The following is a 13,543-nucleotide window of genomic DNA, read 5'->3' on the forward strand; positions in this document are numbered from 1 at the left end:
TTTGTTTTTTTACAAAACATTTTTAAAATGTTTATTCATTTGGTGAGAGAGTGAGAGAATGCATGCACAGGAGCAGGGGCGGGGCAGAGAGAGGGAGAGAGAGAATCCCAAACAGGCTCCCCAGCAGCATGGGGCTCCATCCCACGAACTGTGAGATCAGGACCTGAGCCGAAATCAAGAGTCAGACCCTTAACCGACTGAGCCACCCAGGTCCCCCTTAATTTATTTTCCAATGAGAATCAACTGTTTTCCCAGTGTAAGACCAATTTTGTCATGACATATTTTTAAGAATATATCTTGATTCAGGGGCCCCCATAATGACGTATTCCTGTTCCAGGATTCCACCCAGAATATCCCAGTGCCTTCAGTTTATGTCTCCTCATGCTCCTCTTGACTAGCAATTTCTCAGACTTCTCTTGTTACTGATGACCTTGAAAATCCTTAGGAGTACAGGTCACATACTTTGTAGAATGTCTCTCAACTGGGATTTGTCTGATGTTTTTCTCATGATCAAACTGGGGTTAGGGGTTTGGGGAGGTAAAGTACCATTCTTATCACTTTGTATAATGGGTATTGTTAAAAAGAAAACCACAGGCCCAAAATGGCATCGTTGAGGTTAAGGCCCCAAGTCAGTAAACCAAAACTGAATACCTAACCTACCTACCGTTTTAACTCCCCAGAAACATAACCTTTAACCAGTCAGCATGGAATTTCTTGGTCAATACTGGGAACTTTACTGATAGACCCCTTCCTCTCACCTTAGGAGGGCAACCTTGCCTAAATAATACATTCCTTGCTCATAAGTTCCTTCTTTCCTTCCTCCCTCCTTTCTTCCCTCTTCCTTCCTTCCTCCCTCCCTCCCTCCCTCCCTCCCTTCCTTCCTTCCTTCCTTCCTTCCATTCTTTCATTCTCTCTGCCTTCTCTTTGCCTTTAAAAATCTCCTTTGGTTTACTCCAGCAGAGCTCCCCTCTGATTGCTGGTTGGGATGCTTCGTGATTCATGAATCACTTAAAAAGACTAATTCAACCTTCAAATTTACTCGGTTGAGGTTTGTTTCTTAATAGTATGTACTGTTACCATGACTTACCACTGTTGATGTTAATCTTGATTCGTTGGCTGAGGAAGTGTTTATTAGGCTTCTCCACTGTAAAATCACTGTTTTTGCCCATGAGATGAAGGAAGTCACTGCGAGTAGCCCACACTTTTAAGGAGGGTGGAGTATCTCCATTAATTTGGGATACTTCTGCATGGGACATTTGTCTGTTTTCCCTATTCATTTATTTATTTACTTATATCAGTATGGACATGTCAATATTTATGTTATATTTTGGGGTTATAATCCAATACTATTTTATTCATTTTGTTGCCCAGATTGTTTCAGTTTCAGCCACTGTGAGCATTTTCAGTTGATTTCTGTTTTCCTTTGGCATACCCCCATCATTGTGGAGTTTGTTTTTTTCTCTAGTACTTTCTTATTTTATGGTATTGCAAAACGCTCTAGGGTCTCCCTGTGTATTTCCTGCCCCAGTGCCAAAATCAGCCATTTCTCCAAAGAGCCCTGATTCCTTTTCTAAAAAAAATTTAAATTTTTATTTTTTTAAAGTGATCTCTGTGCTCCCTGTGGGGCTCAAACCCATGACCCTCAGATCAAGAGTCATATGGTCTTCGGACTAAGCCAACCTGGCACCCTGAGCCTTGATTCCTTTGATTGATGACTTGACTTTTTACTGTTGGCTTCTAAGCATTTTTTATATTCAGAATTTGAGTCACTTGTTAGATACATGTATTTCAAAAAGCTTCTCCCAGTATGGCTTTCCTTTTCACTTTTTATAGTTTTTTTATGAGCATAAGTTTTTTTCATGAAATCTAATTTGTCTATAGTTTTTCTTTTATGGTTAAGCCAATTTTGTTCTCTGAGAAATCTCTCCTATCCCAGGATTGTTAATATATTATGTTATGTTATATTATATTATATTATATTATATTATATTATATTATATTAATTATATCATTCATATCATATCATATCATATATCAACTATATTATATTATACTTACTCTACTATGCTATATTTAATATACTGTACTATACTATAATCCTAGGAGCTTTAGTTATTGAAATTTGACTTTTAAACTTAGGAGTCTTCTCAGATTCATCTCCTGAACATAGTAGGCTAGGGAATACTAAACACTAGGGAATCATGGTGTACCCAATCAACAATATGACCTCCCAGAAACCTGCTCCCAGAGACCTGTTTTTTATTTTTGAGAGAGAGACACACAGCGCAAGCAGGGGAAGAGCAGAGAGAGGGTGACACGGAATCTGAAGCAGGCTCCAGGCTCTGAGCTGTCAGCACAGAGCCCACAAACCATGGGCTCGAACCCACAAACCATGAGATCATGACGTGAGCTGGTCAGACGCTTAACCTACTGAGCCACCCAGGCGCCCCTCCACATTTTTTCTTTATAAACATTGAGAATATTTTCCTGCTCTGCTCAGGTGCTTTCCTCCCTTGTCCTTATCTCCTCCCTGCAACCCCTGGGCGCAAGAAGTAGCAGAAGCATTGGTATATAGAAAACTGTGGCTTTCCTTCTTAACTGGAATCAGGAAGCTTCAACTCTGCCAATACCACCACCTTTCACACCTACTCAACTAGTGACTACAATCCAGAATGTGACTGTCAACCAAAAGTGTCTCTAAACACTCGTGGTTCCATAACCCTATTGACATACTTACCATCAGCAACGGCGGTGAGAAGGTTGCCTCTCCTCACTTCTGCCAACTCTCTCGAGTGCATCTAATTTCTATCCTGAACCCAACCTGCAAGGGAATCTGAGAAATACAATTTTTTCAGTTTTTCAACCTCTTCAGCTAGGAGGATGGAATAGATTTTAAGTGAACCAATCTACATTTAAAATTATTTTAAATCCCACCCACACCCTCCACACTAAGTGTGAAGCCTGCTTGGGATACACTGTCTCTCTCTCTGTCTGACCCTTCCTTGTCCACGCTGTCTCTCAAAAAAAAAAAAAAAAAACAAAAAAAACCAAGATAGATAGATGGATAAATAAATAAATATTTTAAATTAAAAAATTAAATTAAAAAGCAAAACAGAAACCACACACTGAGGTGGTGGAAGTAATACTATGACAGGAATCCCCGATACAACACCAATTACTGCGGATTATAATGGATCCAAGTTTCTCAGATTGGATAAAAATATAACTTCCAGATATAGCAGTATATTAGAAAAAGGTTAAATATTAAGAGTATGAAAAATCTATGCCAGGCTAATTGTAAACAAAAGGATAAAAGAGTGAAACATGAATATCAGACAAGAGTAAAAAGCGAAGAAAGTTTTAAATTAGATAGAGGGGTAATATCCTGGCATCTGTAAGTACCCGTAATTTACTCTCTTTTTTTTTTTTTCCCCTTGAACCAACCTTTCCGGGTGGCCAGATCAGAACATGTGATGAAGGGAGCAAATCTAGGAGGATTTTTCTTTTTTTTTTTTTTTTGCTTCAATAGAGGTCTGTGTCAGGCAGAAAAATGTAAAAGCAAGATTCAATCCTTGGCCTTTTCCAGGGACTCAAAAGAGACATAGAGGGAGAGAACCTCAGTTATCGCCCAGATCTTCTGGAGTAAGTTAGACACACCAGTCCAGCCTCCTGAACCGTCACTGGGTCCTGACCACCTATTTGGGGGAGAGAACTGGTATTCATCTCAAAGTTTGGAAGAAAGGGTCTGGGAGGCACCAAGCAATGGGTGGGCAAAGAGAATGTGTCAGCAAGTGAAAATCAACTTTCCATGGGTCCACGGCAGGCAGATATGGACCAGAGACCAGAAACAACATGAATCTCTGATGTTTTTCTACAGAGTTCTGTTATCAACTTGTAAAGAGCCGACTTCAGAATTAGACTTTTCCAAATCCTATATTTGGATTTGGCCATGAAGCCGAAACTTCACAGCATTGCCGGACATTAAATCTCCTATGCAAGCCTTTGCTCTGGGTGTCTTTTTTGTTTTTTGACAATGTTGTCCACAGTGAGTACTGCGAAAATCTAGTTTACCATTGCTTTTTCCAAGTCCTTCCGGTGACTCCTTCTGATTTGACCTAGTACAGCACATCTTGGGGGAGCATTGGTGGTTCAGTGGTGGAGGCCTGGGTTCAATTCCCAGCCAGTGCAGTGTGTTCAGCAGTTTTACTTTGAACTGTCTGTCTGTTGCTCAGGCAAGTTAGGTCCCTCTGGGGTTCTGACCTTCAGGGAACAGCTGCCCCATTAGGGGAGGAAAGTGGGTTATTTCCGGGGCAGAAGACATTGAGGAATTTGTGTGAACAGGGACTTTGGAGAAGGTATGTCCTTCACGTGCGGGTGTGTCTGACGGGTCTGTCTCTGACGTTTTTGCATCTTTGGGTCTAGAGCCAGTGTTCCTTTTATTCTTCCTTCTGGTGGTCCCTGGAATTCATAGAGTCATCTGGTCACTGATACACATGCTGGACTTGGGCAGACCATTGGGCCACGTCTCACTATGGAGTGGGGATCAAGAAATGAAATTCCCAAATTGAGACAAGCCGCAGGGAGGGCTAGGCAGACACCCCAGTGGAGAGGAAGAAATGAGGGGCCCCAGGAAGGAGGAGACTTGTGGGGAAGAATCCACAGGGTGATGAGGGGAACTGGGTAGAGGTAGGCTTCAGTCTTTGATGGTCTTGGTAGAATGAAGGATGAGTCCCCGAGTGTAGAGCAGCATGTACAATAAAGTCATTTTCACTACTATTGTTTTATAGTCTGTCCGGGAAAAATCTATTTAGTGCATGGTTTTTATGCTTATTGGTAAGCAGCACGGTGGGGGAGGGGGGCGGGCGGGAAGCCATGACAATCATCAGCTCTGGAGGTTTGGAGGAGGAGACTCTGGAAAAAGAAAACCCAGGGATCATCAGGTTTGCCTACCCCTGTTTTCATCTACTATTTTCCTCAACAAACCTCACGTAGGGTCCCAGATCTCAAACTGCCCCTGCCACATTGGCAAATTGAATATGTGCCACTGATCATTTCTTTCTTGAAGGGATAAGAAATGGTAGAGCCGGTGCTATGGGAGTGAGATGCAAGAACAGAACTTAAATGCTTTTCTCCATCATGTCTCACTGCTACCTACCTCTGAACGTCAGCCTTCCACACACACCAGTTCAAAAACGCCTTCAGTCTCTATGGAGGGTTAGAAGTCTTTTATAATTCCTGTAAGGCATGTTTCTTCCTTCCTTCTATAATTCCACCAGGGTTGATTTTTGAGGAGCTGGTCAGCAAGCCCGGACCAGTTCAACATCCTGGATCATTTGTCTGGTTTCGGTATCGTTAGAGTAGGCAGGTAGTTAAGTTCTAACAGGACACCTGGAGGTCAGCAAAGAGGAAGTGCTGGCCAGCTATCAGGGAGGTCAGAGGCCTGTCCTGGCAGCGGCAGTCCACAAGAAGCTGGGTCAAACCAGATAGGCCCAAGATGGTGGGAGCCAGGATGGGAAAATTGAGGGGAAAAATTAAAAAAAAAAAGGAAACCCTGCTTCTGGACCAAACAGTAAATATTCCGCCCCCCTAGTCAATAACTGTCAATGAAAGAGAGAAACCCAACCCCCAGGGTGTGGCAGTTCACCTGGCTCTGGCTCTCACTCCCCTCCCGCTGTCACTCTCCCTCTGTCACTAGCACTCTCACTGGCGCTCTTACTCTTGAGCTCAAGTTCGGCTGCTCTCATATCTCCAGGAGTGTACTTTTTGCTTCTGTTACTCATCTGTTGTGCTACATGTCTGTTCTTGAATTCCTTCTCCTGGCAAGACCAAGAACCTTTGGCAACTCCTTCAGGTTCTGGCTGGAGTGAGGAGGCCCCAGGACCCCGGGTCTCCCCAGTTCACCCGGCAATAGTATATTAAAAAAAAACAAAAACAAAACCAAAACCAAAACAGGCCCAAAATGGCATCACTTGGGTTAAGGCCCCAAGTCAGTAAGACAGGACTTACCACCTAACCTGACTGCAGTTTCAACCTCCCAGAAATGTAACCTTCAACATTGTAACCGGCAACATGGAATTTCCTGGTCAATACTAGGAACTTTACTGGTACACTCCTCCCTCTTCCCCTTAGGAGGGCAGCCTTGCTAAATCATGCATTTCTCGCTAATAAGTTCCTTTCTTCTTTGATTTTTATGCCCTTTCTGCCTTTAAAAACCTTTCTGCCTGTTTAACCTCCCGCGGAGTTCCCCTGTGCTTGCTAGATGGGCTGCTGCCTGATTCATGAATCATGTAATGAAGCCAATTAGATCTTCAAATTTACTAGGTTGAATTGGGTATTTTTAAGAGATTTGGTGCAGCATGGGGATCCAAAGTGTACTTCTGATGGCATTCGGGGACAATGAGAAACAGGCATGGTGCCTTGTGAGCTCACTGCCTTTCTCGCCACTTCTGAGGACTACTGGTAAGTCTGTCTTGGCTTGAGCTCCGCTTCTGTGTGTGTGTTCGAGCTACTGATCTAACTGGTTTCCCAGTCTAGGGGTCGTGGGGTAGTGTAGACTGACGGGAGGTTCCGACAGAGCGGCAGTCCTTAGCCCTTCGTTCAGTCCACAAGTACACGTTGGAGTCCTGTCTCCTTTTCCAGTCCACAGTCTCCATTTACTGGAGTCTACTGGTTTAGTCCATGCTGGGAATCGCTGGTGGTGTGCAGGGCCTTCTCTTTGCCAGTGATATCTTTTGGTTACTGCTGGTGTGTTGAAGTGCCTACGTTTGTCTGGTTTTGTGTGAACAGGGCTTACTTAGCTAATAGGATCCTTAAATTCTAAAGAGCCAAGCACGCCACCTTCTGGCACGCACACCTGCTTACTTTATGTCTAAAAACTATGGTGCCAGGAGCTGGGCATATCTGTAGAAATGGCGAAATTTTACTAAAAACAACTTGGAATTACGATGGCCACGACGGGGAACATTCCAAGTAGATAAGACAATTTAAGAAGTGCACTTAAAAGGAAAGGTTCTCAAATTAAACAGAATGGGATAACGGTGTTAATTGGCAAGAAAAACCTCCAGAAGCCTTCCAATTCATTGCAAGATTCACTGCAAAAGGCTAATGGAGAAAAAGGACGTCAGAGGTACCTAAAACAAAAGACCGTAACACTGATGTGACTCCTTTTGCTCCCCTCTGTCCTCCTTTGAGGACTCCTTCTACTGATCCTCTGTCCCAATTGCTTTTCCACTCGGAAGAGACCACACAACTGTAAACAAAAGCCTTCTGAGTTAATGGCCTTACAGATACTCCTATACCTACCTGCAAAGGAGGGCCCCTGTGGGCCCCTCCCAGAGTTGATGAAACTGTGAGGGATTTTCTGGTAAACTGCTATGTAATTCTTGAAATAGGCAAGGGGAAACTGGTAGATACTGAGGATACTGCAGAGGGAGGGGGTCCTGAAAAAACTGGCAGAAGCCAGTGAAGAGCAAAAATTCTTTTCTTTTTTTATTTATTTATTTATTTTGAGAGAGACAGAGACAGTGTGAGCAGGAGAGGGGCAGAGATGGGGAGAGAGAGAGAGAGAGAGAGAGAGAGAGAGAGAGAAAGAGAGAATCCCAGCGCAGAGCCTGATGGGGGATGGGGGGCTCAAACTCTCAAAACCATGAGATCATGACCTGAGCTGAAACCAAGAGTCGGACGCTTAACCGACTGAGCCACCCAGGTGCCCCCAGAGTGAAAATTCTTACCAGAATCAGTTCTGGATCTCTATCTGTAGTGCCCAACTAAGAAAAATAAAGTTTCACATTGTCCCTTTCTTTTCAAATCCAAACCCATTATATTGATCCTTTCTGTCCCACGGATAGCTATGGTCTTCCTGTTTGTCTGATTTTGCATTACCGGGCTAGGCTTTCTGTCTGCCTGGAACATGCAAGTCGTTGGCTCTTTGTTTTGGCTATCTTGAGAGTGACTCTGGATTTTGGAAAGGCTCGGACACCAAACCCCAAGTTCATGACCTGAGCTGACGTCAGACGCTTAACCGACTGAGCCACCCAGGCACCCCAAGGTTGATGGTTTAATCAAGACAGACAGGGCCGCCTGGGTGGCGCAGTCGGTTAAGCGTCCGACTTCAGCCAGGTCAGGATCTCGTGGTCCGTGAGCCCGAGCCCCGCGTCGGGCTCTGGGCTGATGGCTCAGAGCCTGGAGCCTGTTTCCGATTCTGTGTCTCCCTCTCTCTCTGCCCCTCCCTCGTTCATGCTCTGTCTCTCTCTGTCCCAAAAATAAATAAAAAACGTTGAAAAAAAAATTAAAAAAAAAAAAATTAAAATGGACACATCTTTAGAGTTATCAGCATTAAATATAAAACTTTTGCTCTACTGGAGTAAAATCAACTTTAGCCAAATAAATTCATGTTGTGTCTACTTAAGTAGTTTTCTTTTTGGTAACCTAAAACCTTACGGTTTTGCTAAGTTGGGTGAAACGATAAGTTAAACTCATTAAATATCTAGACCATTTCCAAATAAGACAAAATATCAAAACATTAATGACTAAATAATAGGTTTATCTACTTTTGGCTTCTTATTACAGAGAAACTAAAAGATACTTAAATGTGTTAGTGCCACATTAGGAAAATTTATAAAGGCAAGTGCTTCTGGAAATTGTAAAATATATTTATAAATTTGCAAATCTAAAGAATGCTGGTGATGCAGGCAGGCTGGGTCCGGAGACCTAGGGGCGGGTCCCACAGGACTGGCCAAGAGGGTCCTTGGTTTCACGAAGGATCGAGATCAAACAGGAGCCAGAGAAAGTGAAAATAAAGTTTATTGAACAGGGTGAGTGACAGATGGAGACTAGCAGACCAAGTGTCTGGGAGACTCAGAAAGACTTCTGAGACTTCAGTAAAGGAGAAAAAGTCTCGTTGTTGCTTGGGGCTAGGCGTTTATGTTGGAGAAGAGTCGAGAGTACATGTTTCTTCAGGAATCCAAGGTAGGGTCCAAACAAAGGTGACTGTCAGGCGAACAATAGGAGTTATTCCATAAATTCCCGAAGGCAGGGCTATTGACGCCAGCATCAGCTAAGGTTTGTTGGAAGCTAATGTCCTGGAACATGTTTGGGCTCTGGCTCTTCTCGGGTGCTAACAGGTATTTGGGGCCTAGGACAAAACTCAGAGGATGGTTAACTTTCTTGCTTCCCCCTTGAAGTGGAAACATGGCTTCTTTGGGTATTCAGAGGCAAAATATGGAACATGAGGAAGTGGGGCCCAAGCAGAAACAGCAGAGATGGAAGCCTTTCTAAATTTTTTTTTATGTTCTTATTTTACTGAAAGCAATTGTTTTAACGTTTACTTGTTTTTGAGAGAAAGAGACAGAGCGTGAGTGGGAGAGGGGCAGAGAGAGAGGGAGACACGGAATGTGAAGCAGGCCCCGGGCTCTGAGATGTCAGCACAGAGCTGACACGGGGCTCGAACTCACGATCTGTGAGAACATGACCTGAGCCGCTCAAGGGAAATGGAGCCTTTCTAAAATGCAAGACAATAGCAACAGACTCTATAAAGATGATGACACAGGTGGTGAAATCCCATTCTGCTTCCGCAAAGAATGGCCCCACGTTGCCAGGATTTTGTCATCCTAACGTCCCATCACATGCCAGGCAATCTGCTCCTGAATGAGAAAAAGAGAGGTTGAGTGAACAAGGGCTGGGAAGTACGAGAACATTTGGGGCCAGTGGAAAACCAAGACGGCCAATTTGTTCTTCCGGGCTCTCTGACAAATCCTGTATTTTGGTTTTTGTATTCCTTCACCTACCATAGTGTGGGGAGACTTGTATAAAATTGCAAAATTAGTCTACCAGCAATGTCTGACCGGTCAGGTCTGTAATCCTGGAAAAGCTATTTTTGTTCTAAAGGCCTCAAACCTCCCTCTGGACCCTCTGAACACCTGCAGCTGGACTTCATCCAGTTGCCACCTAGTACAGGTCATCAATATATTCTCGCCCTGGTACGTTACGTTCTCCAGACGGGCTGATGCCCCCACAGTAAGAATAAAGGCTGTTACAAAGTGTGTTTCCGGGGGGCCTGGGCGGCTCAGTGGATTAAGCGTCTAGACTCTTGATTTAGGCTTAGGTCATGATCTCACGGTTGGTGAGTTCGAGCCCTGCATGGGGCTCTGCACTGACAGTGTGGAGCCTGCTTGGGATTCTCTCTCCCCCTCGGCCTCTGCCCCTCCCCCGCTCATGCTTGCTCACTCTCTCTCTCCAAATAAATAAATAAACTTAAAAAATTTAAAAAAGAAAGGAAGAAAGAAAGTGTGTTTTCCACTTGCCGTGCACCCCCCACAATCTCCATATCACTGGAAAAATACAGACCTTAACAAAAACCTTGCAGACTTCTCAGAGTTCTGTCAGTGTGTAACCTTATGTTGTTCCCTTGTCACCTCATGCTAGGATTACCAGCTGCTGTAAGTCTGTAGTGTCTTCTGCTCAGGCACATCTATCATCAGTAGGTTAAAGAAGACTTCCCAGATCCCAATTTAAAAGATTCTGTTGGTCACAGTCCGTGTAGCCCGGTGACTACTGGGTATTCTGGAAATGTCATCAGAGGAAGACTGCCCGTGAGCCTCATTCGGAGGGATCTAACCAAGTGCTCCTGACCACAAATACTGCCACAAAACTGGGAAGCATGGACCCTTGGGTACACATCACACAGCTAAAAAACGTTCCACCTGATACCTGGGCCTGTGTAGATGCTGGAGACTTTCAAATCAAAGTGATGAAAAGAAGCAGTTGCCTTTGAGGTAGACTGCTCCCACCCAAGACAACAGATCAAGATTTCACACTTGAACAAAACGTGAAACCCTTTCTCCTTTCCTTTCCTTTCCTTTCCTCTGGCATTGGCCTGGAAAGATAACACCTTCATCTTTATCCCCCAGACCATTGCTAACGGGGTGGGGGGTGGGGGGAACCTCTGGAACTTAGAACAACCTTTTATTTAAGTCTAGGACAAAATCTCATTCTGCCCCTAGCTTGTCACAAGCAAAATGAGCCATCTCATTGGCCGAATCCCTGTTTACATTGTGAGTTAGAGAGGACCTACCAGGCTTTCATGAGTCAGGATTCACTCTTACTGGCAGATCCCTGCTCCCTGACAAGGGATAAAAATAAATGAGGCTATCTATGATCAGGAACTTCTTAATTCTTAAAGTTATTGCAGAATCTGCTAAAGCAGTAATTGCCCAGCAAGGATCCTTAGACTCTCTGGCCAAAGTTGTTCTTTAAAAAAAAAAAAAAAAATTAATGTTTATTTATTTTTGAGAGAGACAGAGCGTGAGTGGGGGAGGGACAGAGAGAAGGGGAGAGCCAGAGTCTGAAGCAGGCTCCAGGCTCCGAGCTGTCAGCACAGAGCCAGACGCGGGGCTCGCCGCGGGGCTCGAACCCACGGACCGCAAGGTCATGACCTGAGCCGAAGTGGGAGGCTCAACCGACTGAGGCACTGAGCCACCCAGCCACCCCCAAAATGGTTCTTGATAATAAAATAGCTCTTGATTGTTTTTTAGTGGAGCAAAGAGGTGTCTGTGCTGTGGCCAGCACCACCTGCTACTCCTGGATTAACACCTCTGGGGCAGTGAAAACTCAAGATATGTTTCCTCAACACCCTCCCCTCCCCCTCTTCTTAGCAGAGGTCCTGTGAGCACATGGCAAGAGGGGGCTGCCTATAAGCCATGACAAGAGGCCTCAGAAGGAAGCTGTAGGGGAGGCTAAACTCTTTCCCCTACCCTCTTAAGGTCTCAGGCTGGGCCTCAGCATTAAGTTGACATAAAACAGATTAGCAGGAGAAGAACATAGAAATCCTTCCCATGCACATGGGAGCTTTCAAGGAAGAAGAAAGATCCAAAAAGTACTTAGACCTAAGTGGTCATGTACTAGGTGCGGCAAAGAGTAGTAATTACGAAAAGGAACCAAAATATACGAGGAGGCAAAAGACACAGATCAGGGTTATTTTAACCAGGTCTGTTTGTACAGATTTCTCTCAGCCTCGACTTCCTAAATCTGGTGACAAGACCCTTTCTCTCCTCCTGGTATAGGGAGGGCATCTTTCCCATGGCAATTTTATCTTCTGCTCTTAGGAAGAAGAAAGGAGGTCAGAGCACTCTTGCATCTGTTTTTCAAGCATGCCCTTCGCTGAAAATAATCCTTAAGCCAAAGTGGCCTATTTGGGGGTAGCATATTTGGCCGGATTCGAAACCTACCCTGATGGCACCTGGATCTTGGACTTCCCACCCTCCAGAACTGTGAGAAATAAATTGCTGTTGTTTAAGGCAGTCTGTGGTGTTCTGTTAGAACAGTCTGAGCATGCCAGTATACCCATCCACAATGCCAGGACTTGGTAATTGATAATTTCCCTCGTGTTTGTTCCTGCTTCCAACTTAGGACCAACCAGAGAAAGCCAGGTATGCACCCCCACCAACCTCACAGGATACCTCTAAATTCTAGTCAGCCAGTGTGAAAATTAAGAACGGGAAACCTCACTAGAATGGAGTTGGGAGGCCAGAAGGGGGAGCTATACCACTCAACATGAATTACAGGAAGAATTGCCAATTGTAGACCCCAACAGAAGAATTCTCAACGGGAAAGAGTCATCAATGACAGGCCCCAATAGGAAGAAGAATGTATATTGCATCTCCTACAAGAAATTGACGACCACCCCCCTCCCCCCCCACCCCCCACCCCCCCCCCCCCCACCCCAGTGGAGGGAGCCAATGAGAAACAGTCATCACCCTGAACTCTTGCTTTTCTCCCATGGACTTTACTTCAAAACAGCCTCTCTCAACTGCCTCCTTCTCCTCCATCTAGTGATATTCCCCTCCTTTGTTTATTCAGCTTGCCTGTGGCTCTGCCATAGCATGAATGTCCTGGATTGCATTTCTCTGCTGTTCCCAAATAAGCCCATTTTTGCTGGGAAAATAACTTTTCTTTTTAAGGTTAATACCTGCCTACAGCTTACCCATGCCAACGGCCTCCAATCAGGTCAGGGCACACCTGAAGCCTTCCCATTTTTCTACTGTAAAGTTCTCCCACTCCTCTGCCTTCCTTTCATTTCAGTCTCTGCAAAAACGCAAGCCCTGAATAAATAAGCCTTTGCTCTTCTTGCTTGGCTTTTGCTTTTTAACAGGAGCGGCACTGTAGGGTTGGCAAGGACTCCCTCGTTGACTAACTGAAGTCAGGCTCCTGGGGCCCTCAGTTAGTCCTAGTCCTCAGCCTTCCAAGCCCAGTTCCAGCAAGAATCCCCCCATCCTTGATATCTAAACAAGTTCCTTGTAGCAATTTTCCAGTCACTGACTCCCTCACTCTTTCCTTTGGCTGTAAATCCACAGTTCTCCTTGCCGTCTTTGGGAGTTGCCCTCGGTTTTATATTGAAGTTTGTTTCCCCGACTGCAGTATCTAAAGCCAAGTCTCTCCAGGCAATCCCTTACAGGCTGATGCCACGTCTTTCCTCTCAGGCTGTTAGCGAGTCCAAGCTCGTCCTGCTCCCTGTGTGACAGGCAAATGGAGAGGCAAGACGTGGGGA

General features: G+C 44.8%; 1 long non-coding RNA gene across 3 annotated transcripts in view; it reads left to right on the forward strand.

Annotated features, from left to right (window-relative positions):
* Positions 1-12,296, forward strand: part of LOC123379047 — a 26,184-nt gene extending 13,888 nt beyond the window's left edge. For 2 of the 3 annotated variants that reach the window (XR_006583001.1, XR_006582999.1), the window contains exon 5: positions 3,587-4,004. This is a non-coding gene — a long non-coding RNA (uncharacterized LOC123379047). Of the gene's footprint in view, positions 1-3,586; positions 4,005-12,101 lie in introns of those variants that run through there. The other variant, XR_006583000.1, reaches the window with a different exon arrangement.
* Positions 12,297-13,543: the final 1,247 nt, after the last annotated feature.

Source organism: Felis catus, chromosome C1 (assembly GCF_018350175.1).
Source record: "Felis catus isolate Fca126 chromosome C1, F.catus_Fca126_mat1.0, whole genome shotgun sequence".
Lineage (NCBI taxonomy): Eukaryota > Metazoa > Chordata > Mammalia > Carnivora > Felidae > Felis > Felis catus.